This window comes from Falco cherrug, unplaced genomic scaffold (genome assembly GCF_023634085.1).
Source record: "Falco cherrug isolate bFalChe1 unplaced genomic scaffold, bFalChe1.pri scaffold_58, whole genome shotgun sequence".
Lineage (NCBI taxonomy): Eukaryota > Metazoa > Chordata > Aves > Falconiformes > Falconidae > Falco > Falco cherrug.
This window is the reverse complement of record NW_026599496.1, coordinates 286,021-313,772: the sequence shown is the minus strand read 5'-3', so window position 1 is coordinate 313,772 and position 27,752 is coordinate 286,021. Positions and strand designations below refer to the sequence as shown.

The window sequence follows — 27,752 nt, the reverse complement described above, 5'->3', positions numbered from 1 at the left end:
AGCGAGTCCTCTCACGATCAACGCACGCCAGGTCCCAAAATCGGATTCCATATATAGAACTTATTCATACATATTCATTAATTATTCATGCATAATCATAACATTTCCCGTAAATCATTAACATACTCTCCTCCTATATCCGATTCTGCGCAGTAGAGCTTAGAAAGGTCTAGAAATGGGTCTGGGGTGCAATTTGGGTAGGTGGTGTATGAGTCGGTGGTCGCGATCTCCCCCTGCCGGAATTACCTTTTACTGAAGTTCACAGTTTCTTGGCAGGTAACCACAAGCTGTTCCAGTCGACTCTCCCCAGTTCCCATTCATCTCATATTCTGACATTTCAGTACACCTCTGCATACAGAAGACTGGTTAAATACAAAGAAACCTTTCAACCCTAAAGTTATTACCTAAGTTTTAACAATGGTTCCAGCCCCTTCTTCTAGCCTTGGTACAGGACGTACAGAAGATCTCATAGCAGCTTTTACTGTGCAGCTATAAGTTTCTTATAAGATTTTTTTTCTTATCCTTCTATATTTTAATTTTATTAAATGATTTTATAAAATCAATTAATCAATCAAATAAAATCAATCAATCTTAACTTATTAACAAATCGATAACAATCTTGTCTGGGCTGACGAGCAGGGCTGAGGAATGGATTTGGCCCTCTCCATCTCCCTGGGAGGGCGGAAAGGTTTGGGCTGGAAAACCAGAGGAGTTCAATGGCAGGGACGCAGCTGAGTGTGGGAGCAGGGTGCTTGGGTTTGAGAGCAGGCTGAGATGCCAGCGTTGGATGCTGCGGTGCTTGCAGGCTTTGCACAGGTTCCATGTGGCTTCTGCCATGCAGCTCCATGAAGGCACTTTGCAGCTAGTGGTTTCCCTTGCTAAGCACCTGTGGCTGCTTTGTCAAGTCCTCTGAGTGTGAAGCCTGGCTCCAGCTGTGCTGCTTGCCTGCAGCAGGCAGGAGTCACTTCTGTGCCGAGCCGGGGAGGCTCTGGCATTGCTTCTGAGGTGGGGGAGCGGTGGGCAGGAGCACGTGGTGGCAGACCTGTGGGTGCATCTGAGGCCAAGCATGAGAGCCCTGATGGGTCTCACCTTGACGTCTGTCTTGGAGTTCTGCCTTCTGAGGCAGGAAGCGTCACCCAGCGTCCGGTTCCCTTTCTTTAGAGCGCTTCTGTCTTGGAGCCTGGAGCGCACCGGGGTGTCATATCTGAGCTCTGCAGTTCCTGCTCAGATTTGTGGCTGGACACCATGTGGGAGACGTGTTGGAGTGAGTTGCCGCAAGCTAGCTGGCTGGAGAGCCAGCTTTTATCTTCCCTGACCGGACTGTAAAGCCCCAGATAATGTATGCTGGTTTTCCAGCGGAGGGTTCCTGGTTCCCTGCTGAGCAGATGTGCTCATTTGGTTTGCTTGTGGCCGCGAGTCTCATGGGAAGCGTTTGTTTATGTCGTATGCTGCGCTGAAAATGCGTGAAGCTCCCTGGCAGCCGAGATGGCCTTGTAAGTTGGATGTCCTCAGCTGGCGTGTGTGTAGATGTGTGCACGGTTAATTGGAACAAGCTCATTAGGTGGCTACTCACCAGGTGCAACAACAGAGGACACCCCAAAGGCATTGTTGGAGCTGTGGCAACACGGTGATTTGCCTGTTCTCTTTTGCGTTGATGTGCTTGGGGTCCTCCCCAGGCAAGCAAAATAGGAATTAAGTTCTTGCTTTGTAAGTCAGCGTGGAGGTTTTTCTGTACTCCTTAAAGAAATGAGTAGCTTGTCTGCAGTGTCTGGATGAATTTACCTGAAGCTGGGATCTGTGAGTTTTTGCTTAATTTCGGGATGTCAAAAAGTGTTAGGGTAGAGCTGGGTCTTTCAAGTCCCATAAAATAAGAAGTGGGCAAATCCATCCGTCCCTTGGTCCAGTTAGCCAGAAAGGGAGGGGAAATGATTTCTAGTCCAAAGTAGTGCTTAGTAAGTGCTGTACATACCTCTCTTTGATTTTTGTCGATGCTTGAGACCTGCTTTCTGGGGGTGTTTTCTCCTCTTTCCCTTTCTTGCACCCGCACTTTTTGAGATGCAGATGGAGAGGTCGTCAGCAGGCTGGTGGTAGAAAAAGAATGGCCCATGGACCTGTTGACCCATGCGGCCTGCAGGATGAGGATGCTGGAGAAGAGCTGCCGTGAGGATAGCCTTAAGTGGCCCTGCTTTCACTAACGTTGCGTTTATATTTGAGCTAATTGCTCATGCAGCTTGAATGGTTTCATGCTTTTCTTTCTGCTGTTACACCTTCGAACGCCTGTAGGGAGCCTTGAGTTTGGGTGTTAATAAGTGAAAAAAGGGGCCCTCGTTCTCCATGGAGAAAGGCTCTTGGTCACTGTGGCAATTTCATGCCTGGAAGGAGTCCTGTTTGCTGGATCATTTTTGCAAGTTAACCAAATTAGCTTTGAGAAACCATAGTTGATAATCAGAGTACTGAGCTCTGTGCTCCATTAGTTAAAACCATCACCAACCTCCTTGCACAAAGGGTGGGCATTCGGTTTGCAAAGTAGGAGAGCGGTCTGATTTTGATGCTCGGGGCAGCAGCGATCCCCGGCTTTAAGGTTGTTCCTAATACTCTGAGCACTTAGTAGGGTCAGGCGCAGAGTCGCATCGGGTCAGCTGCTTTTGCAAAATGAAGCAGTGAAGTGACATTTCCCTTTTGTTCCCACCGAAAAACTTTTGAAGAGTAATAAAGGACAGTTTGGGTATTAATTGAGATTTGGATAAAAATTCCAGTAAATAGTTCCAAAATAGATGGAAGTTGGAGGGAGAAGGTGAGAAACGCCAGCAGGCTCTGATGTGTGCGTGTGGCTTGTGAAAGGCTGTTTTGGCTCAGGGAATGTTTGTTGTGGGGTTTTACTTCTATCAATCTTCACTCTTCTGCTTCAACATGGTCTAATTATGAGACAGGGTGGGGAGGCCGCAGTTATGAAGGATGCCACAACCCGGAGACACAGCTGTCTCCTTTGGGTCTGCCATGAAGGGGATTCTGGATTTTCAAAGTCCTGTTGTTGTTCCTTGCAGGTCAACTGAGGCATGGCCACTGGAAAGCCCTGCTGGTTCACGGGGTCCTCCAGGATGGCTGGTGGATTCCCGAGCCAAGTGGTAGTGCCTCGTAATCCGAAGCTAGTCAGAGAGACGGAGAAGCCTGCAGCTGTAAGTACCTGCTGCGGCCAGGTAGGAGCTGTGTAAGGCTGGAAACTGCCCCCGTGTCCTTCCTCTACCTGCCCCTCCTGTTGTCTGGCCGCACTGTGAAGCTGGACACCACCTCCCCGTCTCTCTGCTGCCATGCTTCTGTCGGAGGTGGCGATCATGGTGCAGTAGGGGATGGACTGTGTGCTGCTTCAGGGCAAGCCCAGAGTCTGTCTGGATGTGCCACCGGAGCCAATTTAAATGGACGTACCGGGCATTGCACCGGAATAGCTGAAGCATGAGCATGTGCTTCGTTCTGTCCCCTTTGTGTGGGCAGCAATGTTTTGTCACGTCGGGATGCTTGCCAGCGCTGCTCTGACCATACCTGCCCTCCAGGCAGCTGGGCGCGTGGTGGGCTGCTCAAACTCTGCCTGAAGGTTTCGAGAGGTATGGCTGGTCCCAGATGGAACAGGTTCCAAAACAGTTGTTCTGTCCCGTATCCCCTGTGGAGCACAGACCCAGCGCTGCAGACAGCAGCGGAGTCAGGGCAGTTCCTCCTTCCCATCCTCAGACGTCCTTTGCTGACCAGAGCTCACCTGACTGAAGGCGACCTGGCGCTGAGGCTCTGTCGAGGAGATCTCTCTGCATACTTCTGTGGAGAGGTCTCGGAGGCCAGAACAGAGAAAACAAGTGCTAATTCAAAAGAGATAACTAAAACTTGGAGCCATTCCTCTCCACCTCAGTTTTGGCACAACACTGCTTCTCTGCTTTCCTCTGACTCACCCAGCAGTGACGTCTCCACATGTGTGGTGGTTGTAAGCGTTGTGCAAGGATGGAGTTAGGGGGTTGCTGGTAACTCCTCCCGACCTTCTTCAAAGGTCACTGGCTCAATCCAGCAAATCTGAAGAGGAAACAAATGCCTGAAGAGCCAAATCCCCCAACATGTCACATCAAATCACAAAGGAGAAGCTACTGGGACAGAGCCACTTGGTTGGAGCGTGTGCATTCCGCTCTCTGTCATTAATTTACTGATGTTAAATATTTCAGCGGGTAATTATGGGACTTCCAGGACTATCCTAGTGGCTGTGATCACAAATTATTCATCAGTGGCTCTTGCACAAGAAAAGCCTTTCTGAATGAAGGCATTTCTGTAGCTCTTGCTGGTGTTTTGCATTTCAGCTGACTCCCTCTGCCTTCCTGAAGGAGATGACTCTTAGCACCAAGCAGAGGCTGGCCAGCACTCGGGAGATGCGGCGGCCCCAGATTACCCAGCTTCTCGACGTGAGCGAAGCCTCCCGTCATAAGGTAGCCTTTTCTTGCCCTTTTCCTTGCTGTTTGACGTGACATTTGAAGTGGGCCTATGCTTGTGACAGGCTTGCCTCCAGCTTATCTAAATACTTTGGTGGCAGTTTGTCGTTTCAAACTGCTGCTGGTGGTGGTGGCGTTCCTTCTGCTGGGGGAAAGGTGAAATGTTTTCCCCCAGTGAGCTGTTGAAGTCCTGGCCTGCACTAAGCCCATATAAATCACCTCTGCTGAAGTTGGTGGCTTTTGCTGGAGACGAGCTACTGTGGCTAAAGCATGATCCTGGAGAAAGGCTGGGGGGGGACACAAGAATGCAAGCTTGCAATTTCCCACCCTCCTGCTGAAATAGGCAGCCCTTGGTCTGGTGTAGTCTCTGTCAAACGCTTGGGGTCATCGGATGGCCTCAATGGTGGCAGCGTTGGTCTTTGAGGGCTGAGGGCCTACGGTAACTCTTCAAGGTGTAGCTCAAGCAATTGCATGAATGCTTTGGGTTGGAACGACGAGTGGGACCCTTACAGGGTGTTAGATTTTTCAGGCTGCCAGGTACACAGGGGAATGGCGCTGGGCAGAGGGGAGCGGGTGTGCTTTATCTGGATCAGTGTTTGCTTACATGTATGTTGAAAGCTGCTCTTCTTACACATCTGCTTAGTAGAACGCACGTTCCAAGTGGGTAGATGACTGAGGTAGGCTGTTGAGTGGAAAAGTGCCAGCAAGAGACCTGTAACAAATTGGTTGGGGATTGCCTTAGACAGCACGTGAGGTTGGGAACGCCTCGGACGAGCGCACACAGAACTGGCCGTGTGCTGTGGCTGCTGGCTTCAGCACGACCCTGACTCCTGTGCAGAAGCAGGAGACGTGCCTGTGTCTTGTGAGTGCGAAGAGTTCAGCTGGAAGGGGGGAGACAAAGCAGGGAGGGATTTTCTCCAAGTAATGCCTCTGCGCCGTAAGCGTTTGCTGTTTCTGTGTGTCGTCAGGCGCGCTTCTGTAGTGGTATTAACTGACGTGGCAATAATGGACTGTAATGAAGCATCCGTTGAAAGCTCATGGGAAAAGGAGATGCCAAGTCCAGCCCTATTCAAGTTGCGCAGTAGTGCTGGGGAAGGAGCTGAACCTTATCACCTCATCTGTTGCTTTCTTAACGGCGGTGTTCCTTTTTGGCCTGTCTTCTCTTCCTCATGGTTTCTAGGCTGTGTATCAAAAAAGAGATTTGAGGATGGGTTGGACTTGGTGACTGTCTCAGGGTAAAGATAATCCCCAAACTGTTTCCCGTGGAGTCTCCTGTAAATGCTTGGCTTTCACTTGCTGCACGAGTGCTTACGGCTCTCGCAGTAAGTGCTCTGGAGCGGTGTGACCGTGTTAGCCCAGGGCTCTGCCGGAGGTAAGCGCTGCCTTGCCTTTTGGAGCAGGAAACCTGGAGAAACGGCCAGCAAAAGAGCTGCTCGCTTGAGCCTGCTCAGTGTGGCCCAGAAACATTTGATCTGCTCAGAGCACAGGTGGGTGAGCTGCCGTTCCCCTGGCGTGAGCTGGGCAGGCGTACTCACCGGGAGACTGTACTTCACTGGGGACTGATGTAGTATTCTCTGATTGATGAATCTTTCTCCCAGCGGCTGAAACTCTGTTTTGCATCTGCAGTTCTCGGCACCTTCCCCGAGACAGCGCTCGTTCCAGCCTTTCCCGTCAGAGGTGGTATTCCAGAGCTACGTCCCCTATGAGGTCTATGAAGTGCCACTGACTCTGAGGAACGAGGACAAGGTAAGTGCTGGGATGTGGAAGTTTAGCCCTGTGCTGGAACTGGAGAGCAGTGTCATCCGCGCAGTGCACAGCACAGCCAGTCACCTGCTGCAGCACAGCACATCCGGAGTAAAATGTCTCGCCACCTTTATTTTGCAAGATGGTGGAAATCTTGCCATGCTGAGGTTTCTCGCCCTGGTTTTGGCTGTGTGTTGGTAGTCCCTAACTGAAAGGAGCTTTTCTAGTCAGCATCCTTCCCCCTGAAAGCCCTGGATGGCTGGGAATGTTGAGGGCTGTACAGTTCTTCCCTGCCCTCGTGCTTTCCCTCGAGTGTGCACCGCGTCCTGGTGGCTCCGTGGTTAATCTTGGTTTCCACAGGGCAGCTCTGCCTCTGGGTGAGCTGCACAGAGAGCTGAACGGGCTGTCAGAGCGCAGGGGTTGAGTCTTCTCCGCTTTATGCTGGAGTAAGTTATAATTAGTGGTAACAGCGCTTCAGGAAAGGTGGTTTGAAACAGCAGTGGAAACAGACTGATGTAGCAGAAGCAGTGGGAGGCCTTTAGGTGCCGCTTCAGGCTCCTGCTAAGCTTAATTGGGTTCTGCTCAGGTTTTTCTGAGGCAATGTGACGCTCTGCTTCCCCTTTGGAGAGCCACAGCACGTTCAGAGTCAAGTGCCCTCGGAGGTCTCCACCTTTGCTTGAAAAACCTGATCATTTTGAGATTTCCCAAGAAAGCTGCAAATGGAAAAGTTGGAAAATGTCAGCAGTTTTGTTCCACTGTAAAGAGGGAAATTGAGACCTTTTGAATTTCAGTTGGGGAAACATTTGCTGGAATGAGGCATGTGCCAAGAGCAAGCTGGTGGGAAAAGGCAGAGGGAGGAAAGGAGCTGAGCTCGGTGTTCTCTCACTGCGCACTTTCCTACACGCAAGGGTTTCTCTTGATCTGTAGCAGTAAGTGCACTGGCAGCAGAGAAAGGTCAGGAAGAGAGGTGTAATTAAGGATACTCTTTTGTAATGAGGAATAAGAGGTATGTGTGAGGGGAGGGTGGGATGGGAAGATGGAAGTGTGCGCAAGAGCCAGTGAATTCCGCCCAGATTTCCAGATTTACCTGCTGGGGGGGACAAACAGGTGGACAACAAAAAAAAGCTGCCAAGGTAGCGAGTGGAAGGACAGCGGGAGAAGTCCAAGTATTTCCTGAGAGAACAGGTTTTGACAGGGATGTGGGTGAAAAGGGAAGACCCTTTGGCTGGGAAGGATGCGTGTGTGGTCCCTCAGTTATTCCTGGAGAGTACTGCACCATTCCTGGTCTGGCATTTAACTTGGGAACGTGGATAAGGTGTGGCATGGGTGCCTGCACCCAGGGAATGCCACTGGTGTGGTCTACACTGGGGTTTGGGCACCCCTTGCTGTAGGTATCTTCTTCCCAATTAAAATGTGCCTCAGTTTCTCTCTTCCTACTCTCTGCTTCGTTCCCACTGAGTCTTTTGGCTTCAGCTGCTCCATTATCCATGCAGCACCTCAAAATGGTTATCTTTGCCAAGTACCAGCCAACAGGCAAACAGTTGATTTGCTCTGTTCATGCTTCCTCAGGTGGAAAAGAACATCTGCATAACATTTCTGCCCTTCCCAGTAAGGAATAATAAACTTGTCCAGCTGCACCTTGGGGTTTACGTGCCCTGTAAAGGGGGAGGCAGTGTGTGAATGTGGGATTTTTCCAAACCGAACTAGTTTTGAAGCCGGTAAGACCTCAGCCATTGGAGAGCGTGGGTGTAAAAGTAGGATTAGCTCTAAGGAAAATCCTTGGTATGTTCTAAATACAGAAAGGTAGAGATGATAATCCTGAGAGGGTGTTCTATTCTAATTTTGTTGGCTTTTGGCAATGCCCTGGAGAAGAGCAGTGTTGTGCTCTGTCTCAGAGTTTTCGCGCTGGTTTCCCAGATTCTTCTGAATCTTATACTGCATGGCAGCCTGAAGTTGTTTGCCCCCTAAAAATCCAGCTGACAGCAAAATGTATTCCAAATAGAGGCTCTGTAATCGTGCAACTACAGAAGTGCTTTGCTATATACTTACTGCTCTCACCGGTGTTGTACAATTGCTTTTCTGTCTTCAGGCTGTTCCTCAGCACCCTCAGGTGTTCTGGGTGGCTTTTGCTGAAGGTCTTAGCCACACGTGCTCCTCTCCTAAGGGACTTGGTGACCAAACTGCTTGTGTGCGCTGTGAAACTGGCTCCTGGAACCCGCTGCCCCAGGACATTGCTGGGTTCCAAGGGCGTTTGGAGAGTTCAGGACTGCCTGGGCCATGGGTTACCAGGCTCGGGTGGGTGGTGCAGAACAAGCCTCCATTTTTTCCAAGCCTCCTGTGGGGTTGTTGTTTGTCAGTGAAGCTGCCCGTCAATCCAAATCACCTGCTTTAGACTTTGAGATTTGGTGCTCAGGGGTCGAGAAATGCCTGTGTGCTGTCTGTGTGCTGGTGGTGTCCCAGAGGGCAGAACCGTGCAGCAGGGTGCCTGCAGGGACTGCTGGGGGTGGGCAGGGATCCCCAGGGATCTGGCTTGCCTGCGCTGGCAGCTGCCTGGCTACGGTCACAGGCAGCAGGAGCCTCCGGAGAGCAGAGGTTGGCTTTTAAAACTGAGACTCCAGCGGCAGTCAGTGCCGGTCATGTATCTCGAGGCAGAAGATGCCTTTGGAGCCCATAGTTGATAGCCACAGCCTGGAGGGGGTCGCCTGGCTTTCCATCACTTTGCCAAGTTGCTGGCTCTCATCCTCTGCATCAGCCTTTCCTTGTAGCGTATTGTGCTTCTCCCTTGCTTCTTTACAGCTCCCTGTGAATTTTCCTAGCCATCCTCTGTTTGTGGGGTTGTCGCTTTGTCTTCCCATGTTCCTCCTTTTGCTCTTCAGGCTTGCTTTTATTCCCAGTGAGGCCACAGTATGTGTGGTCTCCTCCTCTTGCTGGTCTGCATGCATGACTCTAGCCCTGCTCAAACCTAGCATGTTAAAGTGCATTTCTTCCTTCCCCCAGGATTAACACGTACTGTTTGGCTTTCAGATAACACAGTTCCCTTCTAGGGGCATGACTGCCTGGGTGTGTACAGGCAGAAGCCGGCAGGTTCTTTGGGCCTGTTGAATACACGGGTGGCTTGATTCAGATATTATATCTCGGTGCTGCTGGTGTCTTCCCTGCTTGGCCCTTCCTTCATTGCCCTGCTGCCTCTGGCCTTGAGCTATTTTGCCCAGGCAGAAGGGATTAATGTTGACTCTTGTGTATTATGTGCACGTACCTCCAGAGCTAAAAGTGCTTTGGAAAGGTGGTTAAGGAAGGCTATTGGCAGGTCTCTTCTGCTCCTGTTTCCACAAGCTGCAAAATCATACTTTCTTACCTTTTCTGCAGGTTCCTCAGCTGCTGAAGGTCACCTTGGAGAGGTCACCTTATTTCAAGTTGATCAGCCACCATGCCGTGTGCCGCAAAGTACCGCCTGGCATGCTTGTGACTTTCCACATCGTTTTCACCCCCAATGAGAACAAGGTGAGACTGGAGGTCCCAAGAGACAGGTGCCTTCAGCGGGAGGCGAACCTGCGGGGCTGGGTTCAGAACAGGGCGTCTGCTGTGGGGTTTGCGGCACTGCTAATATCTGTCCGTTGCTGTATGGTTATGGGTTTGCTCTGATAATTATAAATACAAAAGCCTATTTAAAATTGACCTGTTGTTTGGAGGACGCGAAGTTGAGCCTGATCAGAGTGAGGACCACCACTTTTGAAAACTGGAGTCACTGGGATGTGTATCACGTTGGACACAGCAGTGAGACAGTGGAACGTTCTGTCTGAAGCCGGCACTTTCCTTGCGCACTGGTTATAGCCCGTGCCGTGCTGCAAGGTTTGCTCTAGGCTGTGGTCAGGCAGCCTGCGGCTGGTCACATCCTGGCTGGCAGCACCATGCGATGCCACCGCAGCAGGGACTGACGGGCTGTGCATTCCCTCCCCGTGCTTTCCTGGGCGTTTGCAGGGGAAGGTGCACGTGGGACAGTAGGAAGATGGCCGGGAGGAGTGTTGATGTTTAGCCATCCCACCTCTCTACTCAGTGTTAGGGGCTTAATTATGATAGAAAATACTAGAGGAGTGAATAGATGCAGAGAGCTTTCCTCTTTCCCATCTGGCAACCAGTTCCCTGCCTCACCCTGGGCTGGAGCGAAGGTGATGCTTTTTCATAGCCTCTGTGTTCCAGCCTTGCCGCTGTGCTGCCCCTGAGGATACTTGCCTGCCTGTGCTCCAGCTGTGATTCTAGGGGAGAAGATGTGCTCGTGGCGGGGAGCCAGCCTGGCACAGCCGCACTGAGCTCTAGATGTCTTTAATCAGCAGGGGGCCGGTGTGCTGCAGATGACAGAGACATCTGGAGCACACCCAGGCATTGAAGGGGCAGGTAGAATCTGCAGGCAGACACTTACCCCGGAGCCTTTGGGCAGTCACGCTAGTGTGGCTGTGTGCATGTGGCTGTGGCTGCTGTGTCAGCTGGCACCTATTCCCTGCCCCATGTGCCATGCTTTTGCTTGGAGGTTGGAACATCGGTGCTGTGGCTCTGGCAAGCCTGGCACGGTGCCGTGATGTGAAGGGGTGACAGTGTTGTCTGGAGGCTTCTTAATGCAGAAGGGTTTAGCACATAGCATGGAAGGGAGGAAGCATCGCAGGGGCATACAGCCAGGCTGCCTCTTTCCAGCAGCACTCTGCTGCCTCTTGGCAGGGTTCTTTGTGTGGCTGTGTGGGCGAGGCGAGGTTAGGGGATAGCTCTGAGCCAGCTGATGCTTCTGCGCCAGGCCAGAGGCGCAGGATCCCTTTGGGCACAGCTGTTCTCTCATCTTCTGTTTGCTGCTTAGATTTAGTTTAATGCCCTGTCCTATCCTCAAACAGCGTGGCTGTAGCAAACTAAAGAGGAAATGCCCTGCGGCCCCTGGCTCCCTGAGCTTGTGAAATGATCTGTTGCTTTGGGGAGGGACTGAGAAATGGTTTTACATCATTCGTATGGAAGGTTAAAATGACCTTGGCCTAGGGCAGTTCTCCATACTGCCCAAGTGACATAAGAGCTTAACCTCACCGAGGTAGGCTTTGCAGAGGACGCTGCTTCCTTTAAAATGTGATTTATTAGTATTCATGAGCATTCATTTTTGGGGTGGAAGTAAATCGGTTCCCATGAAGGGCAAATTGCTGCTCTTCAACTATAGAGAAGCAGCAGAGCAACAGATGAACATCACCCCAAATAGAAGTAGGGTGAGAGAACCCCCAGGAGCACTCATGTCCAGTACTTTGTCCCTTGTCTTGCCCTTGAACTGGTGAGTGTGTGGCATTAGGGAGCTGTGCCAGCGAGGTCCTCTGCACAGCTTCAGCGACACCCTGGCGGTTTCTGCTGACCTGGGTTTTGTGCTCCTTGCAGGGCATTGGGGGAGGGATGTGGGCTGCTTGGTGAGGAGCACAAGGGGATTGTACAGCAGAACCAGAATGTTGTACAAACGGAATGTTTTGGCTCATACTTGATGGAGCGTGAGTCAGCGGAGTGCCAGAGTGCTGTAGCTGAGCTAGAAATGCATCAGTAGCATGGTCAGGAGGTGCAGAGCACCTTGCAAAGCCCTTAGCCAAGAGGCAGGCTTTGGGAAATGGTTCCGTAAAGCCTCCTGCGCTGGGCTTGCAGTTGCTTGCCTGCAGAGTATCTGTGTGTTAATTGTGGAAGGCTCAGGAGTGCTGCCTTTGAACAACCTCTACATCCCTGATGCTGCACGATCCACAGGGACTGTGGGTAACCCAGTGAACTGGGATGCGGGTCTTCCTGATGGGGAGTTGGTTTGTATAATTCTCTTGCTTTGAATCTGTTCTTCCCTGGGGTAAGTCTGTCTTCAGTGAAGTCACTCCTGAATCAAAGGAGTACAGTTGTGGCCAAGCCTTAAGTACTAGGGCCATGTGAGCTGTTGGTGGCTGAAATGCTGTGTGCCACGTAGCCCTTTCTTGGAAAATGAGCAGTTTCCTACTGTCTGGCAGTCATTTGGGAATGTGCCACGTGATTGGACTGTCAGAAAATAAATAAACAGCTGGTGTGCCTCTTGGTTTATTGGCACTTGTGTTATAAATGAACTGCTAATTTTTCTGCTGGGCAACATTTCCAATTTGTTACTCTTGCTGCTTCTGATTTGCACGTTTCTGTTTTATGGCTCCAGTTGTACAGCGTGGGTGTTCTCGTGCCAGCCCCTGTTCCCACATGTTCTTGCGTTATGGTCTGACGGCCTCTGCTGAATTGGAAACCATTGTGGCACTGACTGGCAGATAAACAACAGACAGAAATACTTCCATTTGTGCGTCCTACAGGCTTATTAATAGTTTATTGTGGAGGAAGAAGGAAGTAAGAAGCACATAAAAACATAGCACAGCTTATTCCGTGTTGTCGTCTTGCTCTTTTCACTGTAGCAGTGCACTGTTTTCAGGCAATGCAAGTTCAGTCTGTGAGGTTTGTGAAATTCATTACTGATGCTCGGTGGAGACTGAATTAATGCACATTGATTACTATGAAATACGACAGGACAGCGAGTTACTGCATTACTGAAATGAAGTCCTTTACAATTCAGCGCAGCCCTGTTAGATGCTTTGTAGCGCCCAGAAGCTATTCCAAGTATACTTTCAAGATGGCTTGTGTGGGGAGGAAAGGGGCAGAAGACCAAGGCAAATGGCCCGGTGATAAATGAACCTGGAGCTAAGCGACTCATTTCAGAGTGCTGCGACCCGGCAGCTGAGGGGGGCAGGTGCAGGGGCACCCCCTTCTCCTGCGACTGTATCTTCATCCTCCGGTCCCTCCTCTCTGGTCATGGCCCTTATTTTCCAGCCTTTGATATCAGGGTTTCAGCGGGAGCTTTCCCTGCTTGGCTTGCCATGTGACCTCATGCTACAAGGATCTTTTCTGTGCAAGTCGTCTGCTGCAAGGAATTCAGTGCAGGATTTAGGATGGGTTATGCAGGAAATCTCACATCCGAGTGTGGTGTTGTGGGCAGCTAAGGTTGATATCACTGTGGCAGTATTACCGTTAGCCCCTGAGTTTGCAGAGAGCCTGAAACAGCATCAGAGACGAGCAGCTGCTTCAGTTCCATAGGGTGCCAGTTCAGATGCCAGTGGCGATACCTGGAAGGCCAGAGCTTGTAATTTACTGCTTGTCAAAGGGGTGTGAGAGAAGGGGAACCATCGTACAACTGTCTGCCATCCTTGCAATGGAGAGGGGAGTTGTATGAAGGATGTAGTCATGTTTTCATGAAAATCTGTAGCCTGAAGCTGTGTCTAAACACAACAAACTTTAGAGCATAGATGGGATGCAACCCCTCTGTCATCCAGGCACGTTTATTTAGAAACGTGGTCTTAAACAGTCTGCTAAGGGTTTGTAGTTGCGAAGCAGAACAAGATTTTGAACTGGTCTCAACAGTTGCCCAGGCTGTAAGCAAGTGTGTAGCAGAGTTAGTGTCCAGGTAGCACGAGGCAGTGCTGCAGTGGAGACTGCAACCCGTTCCCCACCCAGGGGGGCAATTCAGCTTTCAAAAGCTTAAGGGACCGTGGGTCCACAGCGACACAAACAGCCAGCTTCTGCCTAGCACCCCTCCTGCCTTGGGTTTCGCCCTGTTTGGGCTGACGCTGCATTCAGCCTGGTGCAAGGTCCCACTTTGGTGGGGTGGTAGAGCGTGGCTGAAGGGTCAGCCTGCTCTGAAGTGCTGAGTCAAGCCTTGCATGGGATGCCATGTTCCACGGTGTCCCTGGAGAGGGGGCTTGGGACATGATGTGCATCTGCATGAATGGTGAGAGGCAGCTTTCTCTCCCAAGGTCGTGGTTGTCTCTGTGAAACCAAATCCTTGCTGCTTTAGCCTTGCCCTCAGGTCCTTGGAGAAAGAATTCCCTTTCCTTGTGCGTTGCTGTGCAGGTTGTCCTGGTGCCCCTCACCAGCAATGGAGCTGGGAAGGTTGCCTGTGCTTGCTTTTGGGGGAGGGGGGGATTTATTTCTTGGGCTCTTAATTACCTTGCTGTCATCCATTTGCTCCTTAGCAATGACAACGACTTGACAATTACTTCCTTTTACTTCCCTCAAATACCTCCAGTTGTTTTAAGTTCCTTTTTTTTTATCTCCCTGCTGATCTGAACTTGCATCCTCCTCTGTCTACCTGGCATCTGGAAGAGAGAGATAAGTAAATATGGCATGCCAAGACTAAGGCAGGTAGCTTTCAATTGGATTTGCCTTTGTTACAGTAATGTGGCCGAAATAACAACAACAGCAAAAGCAAATGGCACTCTCCATTTGCTAATGCAGTTTCTGAGCATCTGAACAGTCTGGGAGGTGAAGTACCCAGGAGGTAATGGGTGCTTTAAAGTCATATGGGCTGCCCGTAGCTTTTATTTTAGAGGGCTTGGGCTGCAAGATTGAGTACAAACTTGCTAATTCAGAAAGACTTGCTGAAGATGAAACCCTTGCCTGGAATATGATGTTAAATCCTGCAGGTTGCTTGCTGCAGTTCCCTTGCTAGTATTTTACCTTCCAAATAGGAAAAGCAAAAGCCCTTGTGCAGTTTGTAGGGTGACTGTTTGAGATGTCTAGAAGAAGAGATCCTTCTTTATTCTTTGTGCCTTGGATGGGGCAGCATCTGTTTTGTCAACCTTAGTGGTGGGTGAGGCGCTGGGTGGTGGGTGAGGCGCTGGGTGTCAGCTGTTGTGTTGGAGCACTGGGTACGTGTCTGTGCCACGGCTGGCTGCCTTAGGGCCCTTCCAGGAGGGGATGGGGATGGGAGCAGGAAATCCCAACCGCGGAGGAATCCGGATCAGTTCTGCTGAAGGGAGTTTGCTGCTGTGTGCGGTTCCTAAATCAAAGTGCTTGCTGCTTCAACAATTACAAGAATATCAAATGAATTAAAAGCACCGGGGCAAAAATCAGGGCAGCGAGTGACTGATGAGAAGCAGAGCTTTGATCAGCTCATCAACAAGAGCGCTGCTGGGGGTAATGGCTCCTGGCCCTATGGCAGCAGCTTTACCACTGATTTCAGTGGGGGCAAGGTGATAGTTCCAGCGCAGCGACGCCATGCCATACATCTGGAGTCTGATCTGCTCATCCCTACAGTAAAATGCTTTTGGTAATTTGATTTGCCTTCCTGCTGCTAAACGCCAGGCAGCCGGGGCGCGGGGGGGATTGCCTGGCTCTGTTCTGAACGAGCCAGTGGCTGGGAATGCACAGCCGGCTTTGCTCTGGTGGGGTGTCTGAGTGTCCCCCGTGTGCAGCTCCCGATGCCGCCTGCCTGGGGTGGGTGTGCTAACCAGGCACCCCGTCACTTACTCCTCTAGAACAGACCTTACAGAGGGGTTCGATTAAGGCATCAGCCAAAGCTGTCTCTGTGTCCCCTGGGGCTGGGTGAGATGTAAAGGGAAACTGAGTTCAGACACAGCTAACACCCTTTAACTCTAGCGCAGAGCTGGCGTAGGCTGCTGAGGGCAGGGGTGGAACTGTTAGTGCTTTTAAGTACTTGTGAAACCTCTTGCAAAAACAGTTTGGGTCTGGAGCTGAGCCGGCTCTGGTGTGGGGAGATGGGTCAGATGGCTTTTGAAGGGTGCGTGTCCCCAGCCTTGGCCCTGTAAGGCTGTGGGAGCGGGTGAGAAATACAGCTGTACCCTACACTCAGCTGGCATCGCAGCAATTACCGTGTCCAGCTTGTGAAGCATTTCCCCAGCGACTGACCGTTGATCACGTATGTGCTGAAGTCCTTTTGAAAACGTACCTGAGCATCCCCTGCCAAGCTTCAACGAGGTCGCCGCGTTGCTGGCTTTGAAGTTAGTGCTGTGGCACAGCTGGGTTCTCAGTGGTGCTTCCAACAGTCTGCGGTGGCGATTGAAGCAGGTTCCATTAGTGCTGTGATCCCTTGCGTGAAGCGACTCTGTTTTGGTGCCTCGGAATCAAAGCATCAGATAATTGTGGTGCTGCCAGCTTGCTGCGAAAGCGGGTGAATCAGTGGGCTTGTTTCTTCTTTGCAAGTTAACAACTGTGTGCAAGTCATGCTGGAATGAAAGGTCATGAAGGTAAAAGGTACTATTATTCCGTTATTGAACGCTACTGCAACAGTCCTAGAAAACAGCAGTTTTTCTTCTGCCGTGGGAATGGTGCTAAATGCATTGTGCTGAGATTGTTTCTTTCCCTGCAGGATTATTTCCACGAGCTCATCTGCATCACAGAAAGGGAGAAGTTTGTTGTGCCAATCCGAGCTATAGGTGCCCGAGCTATCCTGGACTTCCCTGACCAGGTGAACTTCTCAGCCTGTCCAGTCAAGTACAGCACCCAGAAAACGCTGCTGGTTCGCAATGTTGGTAACCGGGAGGCCCGCTACTGCATCAGCACGCAGAGGTAGGGAGCTCATCTTTTTTTGTGCAAAACACTGTGGCGTGATAATATAGTTGGAAAACAGCAACAAAAAGGAACCGGAGCACCTGAGCTGCCATGCTGCTGTCGTGGCTGGAGATGGGCAGGGCACGTGGGTTTTGCTGTTGATTATAGTGTTTGAAGCATGGCGCAACCTCTGCTAAAACCCTGCAAGCTGCAGAGTGGAGTTTTATAGTGCAACGGTGTCTTCAGAGCACAGTCGTGCAAGACTGATTCTGTTAGACTGAAGGAGCAATTGTAAGAAGGCAGCTGGACTGCCCTCGGGCTGTGGAAGATCCTGCGGGGCAGACGACAGCTCTAGGAGCTCAGTTCCTGCAGACCAAGGGCAGTGTTAAGAAATGGGCAAGCTCTGAGCTGGTGGAAGAGACATTTAAGAATTTATCAGCAGTTTGTCTAGAGTAGCAAGTGCAATTGGAGATTGCAGATCAAAGCAATTGGTATCGAGACCCTGAGAAAAACAGGGTGTGGTCCAGGACCTGGTTTTCCAGTAGGTTTGATCTGGTCCCTGGGATCCAATATTCTTCAGCAGAATGAGCTTGTAAGTGGAGATGAGCTGGCAGTGGCTTCAAAGCTGCACTACAGCCCCAAAGAGGAATGCCTTACAGCGGGGCCACAGGCCAAAGATGCAGCAAATACCTGGTGCGTGGGTTGGGAGCCTTTTCTAGAGCTTTGTCTCTCTCGGATCTCCTGGAAAGTGCTCTAGCATGCTGTAGTAGCCACCACCAACCTCCTTGATCCTCAGTACCTTCTGAAATGGTTATGTGGCCCTGTTGGACAAATATACGCGTTCCTTGGGAGGCCACAAGCACGTGGTATTTGGGCAGTCTCCTGGTCAAGCGCCCGATGTGTGCTGTGTCGTGGACAGCCTGTACTGTTCCTGTTGGTCTGAGAAGACAGTCACTGTTTTTCCAGTTTGCTGAACTGCACCTGCAAGGAAACCAGTTCAGCTGGCTGGTAGTTAGCTCCGAGTTGCTTGGTCCCAGAGGTCTTGGTGCAGGAGCTGAGGTCCAGAACACAGCAAAGACCTGCCATCTGCCTTAGTGCACCTGAGTTGCTTCAGTTTCTTCCCCAGGAAAACAGGGGTCAAGAGAAGGCTCTTTGCTCTTTCTCCTGGGAAGCGTGAAGGTCCAAGAGGCTCCTACCAAAGCCTGGCAAGGCTATGGAAGCTTCCAGGATGCTATTCAAGCAGGCTGCTGCTTTTCACTGTGGAAATACGTAGGCAGGACCTTGTAAATCCCTGTACAGCTTCCCTCTGGGATTTCCAGATCTAGTCGTCACCACCAAAACAGATACCCAGTCGTGTCTGGCATCTCTTGGCAATGTCCTTGCCAACTATTCTGTTGAGTGATCCAGCGTGTGTTGAATCCTGCTTGATACGGATTTTATGCTGAACTTCAGCAATTAAATTTTTCAGTCCTGATTTGCAACAGAGAGATGGGAAGTGTTGCAAAAGCTTTATTTCATACGACACACAAAAAAGTACAATTCTGAATAACTGGATTGTGTGTGTGCAGAGATCAAAAGCTGGTAAGATTTCCCATGTCAGCTGAAGGCATCAGTCATCTCTTCCATTTCATTACGAATTTTTGAAAGCCAGTTTGAAATTTCAAACTGATGATTTAAATCTTTGAGTATAAGCAGCGTTTTATTCTAATGAAGTTGCCTCCACTTTCATTCAGATTTCTTTTTAAATACTCTGAAGTTCCTGTGTTTCTGCTGTTTTTATTTTTTTTGCTTTAAGTGTTCAGCAAAATGTCATAATGGATTCTTCATTGGGAACTTTCTTAGAGGTTGAGTTCCTCCAATGCCTGTCTGTCTACCATCTGCTTGGATATATGCACAAATGTATAGGAAATATGAGAAATTTGGGGGCTATATGTGAAATGGAATTGGGCTGATGGAGAAGAGAAACTCAGAATAACTTTGGAAGGGACCTCTGGAGATCATCTGACCAAACACGACGCTCAAAGCAAGACCAGTGTCAAAGTTCAGTCGGGTGTGCACACAACATGAGAAGTAAGATCGGGTAATACCAGCCTTGCTCTGTCCTCCTCCAGGCTGTGCAAAGCCCTTTATCCCAGCATCTCCCTGTATGTCCTGTGCTGCAGCCTCTAAGCTCCCTTTCCGTCGAAAGGCTTTTGTGCCCTCCAGCCTGTACTGCCAGGGATTCTTCCACCCCAAATACAGGTGGCTGCATTTCCCATCCCTCGGCTGCATGCAGTTCTGCTGTGTCCCAGTGAATGGCAGCCCAGCCCTCCAGTATCTGGACCGTAGTGCCCCAAGCTTGTATCCCCCACTCAGAATCCAAGTGTTCCCCCCTCTTGACCAGGTCAGCACATCCCCTTGCAGCCCGAGAGCAGAACCCCCACGTTCTTTCTCCCTGTGCGATGAGGCCATGGTGTGCCAGGAGCGGTTCTTCCAGCCAGTGCTGGGGACTGCACTGTGTGACAGTGGGTTCCCTGCTGCTTGTGCTGTGAGAAGTTGCTCAGGTACCTGCCCCGAGGTCCCAGGTGAGCTCAGTGGCTCCAGCAACCCCAGCAGAAAAGAAGTGGCCTCCCAGCTGGCGTGACAAGTAGGCTGGAGAGTCAGAGCAGTACTAGTGTAAATATAGAAAGTCTCTTCCTGTCGTTCTCATTGTTAAGGCTGGATAACGAGTTTCTTCTCCATGGCATTCAGGGAGATAAATGTCATTCCAGTACGTTTCAGTTGAAAATGGCGTCTGGAAGCAGATCTCAGCGCAGCACTGCCTTTTCCTGACGTTACAGACCTTGTGCTACGCTGTGCTATGGCGCCAGAGAGGATCCGTCTGAGAAGATACATTAAGGAATGGCCCATCAGGCTCTGAAAGCTCAGGAAATGATGCTACAAGGTGCAGTGCTAGGAGCCCCCTGTAGTACCCATATACGACATCGAGGTGTGGGATTGGAGAGTTACCACAGGATGTACAAGGACAGGACAACAGATGCCAGAACATATCCGTATGAAATTGCTTACTAGTCTGGTGTTGCTCCCTTTCTGCAGGGCAGTAACGGGCAAGATCTCAGCAGGTTCTGACGGGAAGGTCTCCCTCAGGCTGGTGTGGCTAGAGGAGTTTATACAAGCTGGGGATTGCAAGGCACCGCTGGGAGATCTGGACCTGTGACGGTTTAGATGTTGTACAACAAAGCAAACGTACAAATGGACGTAGTTAAAAAGGATGTCAGAAAAGAAGCTGTTAAAAAACCTCCAAACCTTATGTTTCCTGTTTTTTCAGGAGCAGTAGTGATTCACTAACAGGGTAGATCTAACAGGACAAGAATTATCCTAAAGAACAGCTCACAATAATGGAGAGAAGGCCAGAGTTTAGCCTGCCAGCTTCATCTCTTGGCAGTGGCTTTCATGTGGCTATTAGTGTGTCAGAGACGTTACCTTAGCATCTCTTATCTGTAGGCTGCAGGGAACAGCTTAGTGATGTGGACTGAAATTCAGAGTTCAGGTTAAGCATGGACCTTGCATCCCTCTGGGTCTTGGAGAACCAGGTCTACGTGAGGGATACCAAGCTCCCGCGACAGCAGTAACAAAGTTGTCCCGTGGGTACAGCGTGGGGTGGGAGGCAGGAGGTGCGGTGTCTGACTTGTGCTCTGTTTCTCAGTCCTGAGAATGAGTCCTGACCTTGGTGGGATCCTCTTCTTCTGATAATTTGAAGATGGGAAGATACCTTCTTTCTCGGGCATCCCCTGAAGTCATCCTCAGGAGTGTTATGCCCATCCCAGCTATCTGAGGGCAGGGGTATGCAGACAAGGGGATGGGATGGGAGGTGGTGCTGAAGTGTGGCCCTTAACCAGCAGCTTTTCTGTTCTGGCCATGTTTCGGGGGGCGGGGGGGGGGGGGGGGAGGAAAAAAAAAAAAAAAAGGTGGGGGAATTTTTCTGTGCCTTTCCCCCAGCAGGCAGTGATGCTAGCCAAGCACCAGCAGAGCCCTGCCCAGTATAACCAGGCACAACCCCCAGTGCAGGTGCAGGGCCATGTAGAACAATCCAGTTCTGAGGCTGGCAGGGCCTTGGCTTTCCTCCTCCCTCCCAGGTGTCTCAGGTCCAGCACGTGAACATTGCAGGCCCAGTGCTTCCCCATTAGTCACTGCCAATGTTCTTGCTGTTGTCAGGGGAGCAGGTCAGGCCCCTAATTGCAGCAATATCTCCTTAATGAGCAGGAGCTCCAGCAATGTCATCAGCTGTCACTACTTCCATGAATGAAGCTCAGCTCGTGCATGGCTCCAGATTTTCTCATTATTTTTGTGTGCTGCATTCCCTAATCACTGGGAAACTCTCTGGAAGGTGTTTTTGAGGTGACAAATTGACCACCAGCAAAGCACTAAAGCCAGTAACTTTTGCTTTCTAAGTGGGGCTGTACAGGAGCCACAAAGCCCAGCTGCTGTTGTGCAGGAGCATGTTGCACCTGACTTTTCCCTGAGCGTTAAAGAACTGAATTATGTGTCTGTCAGCCGAGAGCTGTTTACCTGGCCACAAATCATAATTGCTCGTGTTAAATCTAAAGTACACCAACACGTTTTCATAATTATTTCCAACACATTGCACAGAATTCCCCCAGCGGGCCAAGCAAACAGTTACCAAGCTTGGATTACAACCCGGAGCCCCAGATTGCATTGCTTGTGAATACACCGAAAAGCTCCTGTTAAACTTGCCTCGATATGCTCCTGCTGATGGTGCTTCATTTAGCCAGAGATCTAATTGTTCAGGTTGTAAATGGGTACTCCTTTTGTGTCTTGTTCCCTTGTTATTGTATCACTCTAATGTGCCTTTGCACTCGTAGAGATTTTTCTTTGCTTAGAGCAGCTTTCACTGAAACACTGTTAAAATGTGCCCTTTCTTAGGCAAAACCAGGATGCTTTCAAGGTAAAAAAAAAAAAAAAAAAGAGTTGAATTCTGCAAATTAAACTCCAGTTATTCTCTGGTCTTCAAGAAGAAATTCTCTTCTCCCTGTCTGATTTCCAGGCTGCAATCTCACTGCCTTGACATTTGTATCTCTTGAGGTGTATAGGTGGCAGGAAAAGACGGATTCCTGAGGAAGTCTGTGTCAAGCTGTGCATGCAAATAACCCTCACCATCTCCGTGCTCTTCAAAAACCCTCCTCCGATCGTATTGCTAGCAGTCAGACTCTTGAGCCTTGCTGCAGAGAACTGGATGCAGGGTATGGGGGAGACGAGGTGGTTTTATAGCATAGGATGTTCTGAGGGCTGGAGCTCTTCAGGAGTCGAGTTGGTGGCTCAGTTTCTGATACTGTCTGTTCTCTTTTTCTTCTGCTGACTGTGGTTTGTTTGCTTCTTGCTTGCGCAGGTGAGCTGGAGTGAACGAGACAGCCACATAGTCCCCAAATGTCCCACAGTAATCCTGATGTGCCTCTCTGTGTTGCAGCCCTTTCTCTGTCGATCCCTCTGCTGGGACTCTTGGGATTGGTGATGCCGTGCAAGTAACAGTGGACTTCCACCCACAGAAGACTGGTGATTATTCCGGGTCCCTGACAGTACACTACGACACAGGTAAGTGCGGGACACTGCATGGTGCCCACGCTCTGCGTCCTTCAAAGCAGAAGACTGTTAAACTTGCTTTGCAGACTCCTCTAAACCCTTTTCTTTCTAAACCCTTTTCTTTCAAAACCTCTGCATGTTTTGGTGCTTCAAGTGAGCAGGTAAGGGGCAAAGGCTGAGTGTGCCCTTGTTCTGTGTGGCTGCGTGCTGGTCTCTCCCTGGGGGACGCTGGTGTCAGCCGGGAGCGTAAGTGTGTCTGTGTCCCCGGCTCCTCTCCAGGAGAGCAGCAGTAGGGGATGCTCAGCAAAGCGTGTAGAAGCAGGCAGTGCATGTGCTTTCTGCCTCGTGGGCCCTGGAGTTAGCATTTTTCTGTGCTAGAGGCTTTATTCTCATCTTTGTTTAATCACTTCTGATGGTTTTACCTTCCAAGCCTTTGTCCAGTTGCTTTGTGGGTTTGTAGCTATGAGCGTCTGTAGGCTCCCATGGCAGTACGTTCCAAAGGAAGGAATATTCCTTGGGAAAGTGCTGGTACTACACTTCTGTAATTTCTGACTAATACTATTTCAGGCCCTTGGGTTCCTGTTTTACGACAAATGGTGACAAATTTTTCCTCCTTCGGATTTTCCCAGGCCGTTTGTGCTCTTACAAACCTACCTATCTCTTGTGTGATTTCTAGGTTAAGGAATCCTGTTCAGTCTTCATATAGAAGCTGCTCTGTACTTTGGAGAAGGGCAGAAAGAATGATTACATTTCAAAGGCTTCAGCTTGGCTTTGAAGATCAAAACTATACCCATTATTTCGAGACCCACGTGGCCATGGGTTTAGACAGTGAGACCATGATAGTTTTCGTGGAGTTTATTTTGCAGTAGTTAGTTGTCTCGTAGAGCATGAGGTCATGTTTCCATGAACCGGAGTTGTGCATGCTCGAAGCACTGTGCATGTCTCCCAGTTCTTGGGTCCTGCTTCCTCTGCTTGCCAACGTATGCCGAGGATTCAGCGGAGGGGGAAGGCAAGCTTATAAAGCACGCCTGCCTCTGTAACGCTTCTGAACCTCGGTTATTTTTGTACGCTGAGTTGTCTGTTACAGAAAGCAGGCTGTCCAGTCACTGGAGACGTTGCTGTTTCTCGCAACATAACTCGTGTCTGGCCATGAATCCCTCCCACTCCTCCTCGGCTCCCTTAAGAGCAGAGAAGTCGAGGTTATACAGGCACGAAGGCTGAACTCTCCATGTGTGGAGATGAATGAATGGCTGCAGAGATCTGTTTGAAGGGTGAGTCGTTCTCCAACCTCCCTCCAAGAGAGGGGGGGCTCTTTTTGCCGGCACGACTGTGATACTGCCAGATTGTGTCTGGCTTAGGGTTTAAGGAGTCCATCCAGTGGGCAGCCAGCTCTCCCCTTGTGCTTTTGTGTGGCAGCCTTGGAAAGGCAGGTCCATCCCCTGGCTGCCTTGCTGTAACCCGTGCAGCGAGGGGAAGGCTCTGCCTCGGCAGAGGGATGCTCTCCAGGGATGGCCGGGTCACTGCCCTTCTCAGCTGGGGCTGGCTCTGAGGCTTTAAACACGCTCCACAGAAGTGCCATTTCGATGGAGAATGTCTCGTGTTTGGGGTTTGCTTCTCACCTGGGAGGCCCTCACCTGCAACAGGCAGAGTAGGCTCGGTGCTCAAGTTTGTGCTTAGTTGACTCCTGGGAGTTGCTTGGTAGGAAGAATGAAGGTTTGGAAGCTCTGGCAGTGAGGGACGCTTTGGTGGGGGTCTCTTCTGGAGGGTGAAGTGCTGGCAGGTGCTCCAGCAAGACTCCAGGCGTTAATCGGCTGCTGTGCGCAGCCAGGGACTCTCTCCTCTTCAGCTCGGTCTGAGGCGGAAAGCAAAGGTGTGCTCGCTCTGGTTGTGGGACAGCTTGGGAATACTCGGTGTAGACTTGCACGCTCAGGCATAGGCACCAGCAGGCTCCAGGCAGAAGAAATGGGCTTGCAGGGCTGTGATGGGCAGGTTGGTGTGGGCCGTGCCCCACCGGTCTCATTCTGACATATCTTCACAGACCCACAGCAAGTGAGGGCACTGCTGCTCCAACACAGGGAAGTTCTCATCCGCGTCCCATCCTGCCGTGGGCTGTCACTTTGCCTGTTTCTCTTCACCTCCCTCTTCTGCCTGCATGCCCCAGGCATCTTGTCATGTTGGCAACAAGGGATCAGGAGAGACACAACCCTGGTGGCGTGCTTGCAGGAGACTCTGGGCGAGCCGTGACCGAGGTGGGGCCTCCTCAGAGTCACCTGAATGACTTTGGATGCAGAATTCCCTGTGACCCAGGTGGGATGGCAACCCAAAGGCCACCTGGGCACACTGAAAACGTCTCCCTGTAGATAGTGTTGCCTTGGGGATAAATGTCTACAAGCCCACCCAGAAATAAGGTGCTTAAGGTGGTGCCCAGGACATCCTCATGCTGTACACCTGCAGCTCTTGGGGTGCAATAAATATATTGATCTGTGGAACTGCTCACACAGCTAAAAGCTGTGACACTTCTGTTCCCTGTGGTTTCCTCCATTCCTTGTACTCCCATCAGCAAGGGCGATGAGCAATGTCTGCCTTTTGCTTCGTTCTAGGTGAAGATACGCACACAAGCCTTCATGGAGCCGCTGAAGATGTCAACATCAGGCTGGACAGAAACTCCTTGGCAGTTGGGAAGACCTACATCACGCTGTCAAATCACAGATGTGTGGTCATCCACAACCGGAGTAAAATCATAGCCCACTTCCAGTGGAAGGCTCTTCTTACTCAAGAGGAGGAGGATCAGGAGAAGCTGAGGTTTGTTGGAAAGATTCCTTTCAGTAAGACACACTGCCCAGGAGTGAAACTACCATACGGCCTCAGAGGGATGTTGGTGCTTTTTTGGATGGTGTAGGAGAAATAAAGCATCCACTGCATCCGGGTCTGTGTCCATGGGCTTCAGGGTAATGGAGCTCGGTGCTTCCCATTCTGGTTCCATCCATGTTCCAGCTGATGTTTTGGGGAGGAAAGGTTGATTGCAATGACTGCATTTCCTCGGAGAGCAAATTCCCGTCTGTGGGAGCCCTAAATCAGTGAGGCCAGGTCCCTGGGCTCGCATGGGGTCTGTGAGGCTGAGGAAAGTGTCGGCACTCCTTACCTGGGACGGCGTTGAGCGGTAGCACCTAACAGCTGCAGGCAGCGTACCTGCTGTGATATTCACTGCAGTTTCTTCCCCTCCAGCTCTGGTAGGATGGCAACCTTCTTCAGCCTGCTTTTGCAGTAGTGCGCAGGGCAGGGTGCTTTGCTGGCCCCGAACGTTGAGGCCATCCGGCTGTAGGATGCTGAATTGCCTCGCGCTGTCCCGGCTTCCAGCACAGCGAGGTATCCCTGCCCCTTCTCCGGGGCTGGGGAGAGTTCGGAGGTGGAGGGTTCTGCGGGGAAGGCAGGGACAGGACTTGGAAGTGCCTTTGGGCGTCAGCACCTGTGTCTTCGTGGTGCTGAGAGGTGGGGCAGGCTCTCCAAAGGGTGTCTCTGAAGCTTTGAAATTCCGTTTGGGGCAGGAAGGAAACGCTTCTAGCCCAGGGGGAGGCACTGGAAGTGACACTTCAAAGCTGGGGTGATGTAGGGGGGTCCTTGTGTGACTTTTCAGAGTTGGACGGCTGTAGGTGTATAGGAGTTAGTCTGAACCCAGAGCTGATCAGGAAACTGCCTTCAACTGGAGCACTTTTTAAGGGCTACTGAGCAAATAAAGTTCAATGTAATTAGGTCAGAAAAGCCTTGAAGGCCAAAACTAGTTTTCCAGTGTTCTCTGTTTTTAATTACACAGTGTGTGACTTTGGTGCAAGCGCAGTGTGCTAAAGGAAAAAATCTCATGACCTTCTCTTGGTACTTCCCTGCACCATTCTTTTCGCATCTCTCCCCAGCTGCCCGTCACAGATGGGACCCTGAGCGATCCTCTCTCCCCTCAGAAGCGACCAGCTTTCGCCACAGTTAACGTGTTTCCCCAATTTTTTTGCAGTGACGCTTGATCTCGTGCCAGCCTGTGTTCTTTACTGTGACCAGGGCGCTTTGTTCTTCCTTACTTGCAGTCTTAGGGGTGGTCATGGCTCCGAGGCCACTGTGCTGCTGTCGGAGCAGCTTTTGAGATCTTTTGAGAGCAGAGAGGACTTTGACAATGGGAGGAGGCAGTGCAGCAGCCTGTGCTTGGCTGTCACCCAGAAAGACCTGGCTCTCACAAGGTCTACCCAGGGGTTTGCTCTGTCTCCCTCCTGCAGGACTTTCTGGGATGTAGCGGTGGGATTCTTGTCCGTTGCTGAAGGCTGAGTTGAGGGTTGCTCATGTCGGTGGCTGGAAGCCCTCCTCATGCACAGCGCTGTAGGTCAGCCATGGAGAAACATTTCCCACAACACTCCACTGGGAGCGAGCCAAAGAAAGTATTTTTGGCACCGGTGACAGCATCTGCCCGAGGCTCTGTCTGTGTGCCGCTAGTAACGTCCGTGACTGTGTTTCCTTGCTGATTGTATTGGAATTCAGCTGGGTGGTGACTGCTGTCCTGTTTATAGCGTGTTGCCTCGATTTTCTGTGTACGGAGCCTTCCCCTCATCCCCCTCGAGTAGTCACCTGCTGGTTCTTGGTGGCCAGGGGACTGGAGCGTGAAGGGGGCACAGCAACGTGCCAGCTGGGAAGCAAGTGCTCTGCAGCAGTGCTCCCTTCTCACCTCTCAGTTGTGAGCTTTCAATGCTGCAATGATCGCTGCTACAACTACCAAGTAAGGGAGAGGTGACCTGTGTCAAAGCTCTGTGGAGAAGGCCCAAAAGAGGAAAAAGGTGAAGTGGTTCAAGGCTGGATGTAAGGGTTTGGATTCAGAGGTGCTGGTGCTGACTTCTTTATTGGCTAATGCTGATGCCAAAACGGCACAGAGTAACAGCTCAGAGACTAATTTTGTCTTTAAGCAGCAAAGGTATTTATTTCGTGCAACACTGGGGAGCTACCGATTTGCACCGGACAAACTAGCTCCGAAGTTTTCGGTGAAAAGTCGGGTAATTTATACAGTTTTTGTGAGAGGTTACAACATCTTTACATACATATTCATTTGATTTTGACATCTAATCATTCTATTCATAATAGGTGGGATCTAGGTGGAGTAAACCTTTCAACTTTCTTTGTTCAATGATCTTCTGACTCATGGTTTTCCTTTAACATCCTCAGTGGAACCTTTCCTAATTATTCAGAGTACACGCCTTTACCTTTTCTAATCATTCAGAGCACATTCCTCTACTTTAACGTGGTCAGTGGGAGGGAATAGGCCCTGCCATCTCTCTCTTACCTCAACACAAAGAGAGCATCACCCAGAGCACAGTACCAAACACATCCTGACTAATCTTTTTAAGACCTTGCTCTGTTTCAATGCCAGGCAAAGCTCTCAGGGCCTCTGTCTTCATGCACCTAAACCCATTAATTTCACTGAAGTGATGCGATGCCCGAATGCATTAGCTTGCTTTGCAAGTGCTCTGGGATCCTCTGCTGGATGGCAGTGTAGGCAACGGAGCAGCCAGTTTGCTTATCCCTGCCGGTGCAAAAGGGAAGATAAACAAGTGATGCTGGTAACCTGCAGCTGAAGCCCGGCTGCTTCTCCGCTTC

General features: G+C 50.6%; 1 pseudogene; it reads left to right on the top strand.

Moving 5' to 3' along the window:
* Positions 1-3,413: 3,413 nt before the first annotated feature.
* Positions 3,414-27,752, top strand: part of LOC129735195 (hydrocephalus-inducing protein homolog) — a 99,208-nt pseudogene continuing 74,869 nt past the window's right edge.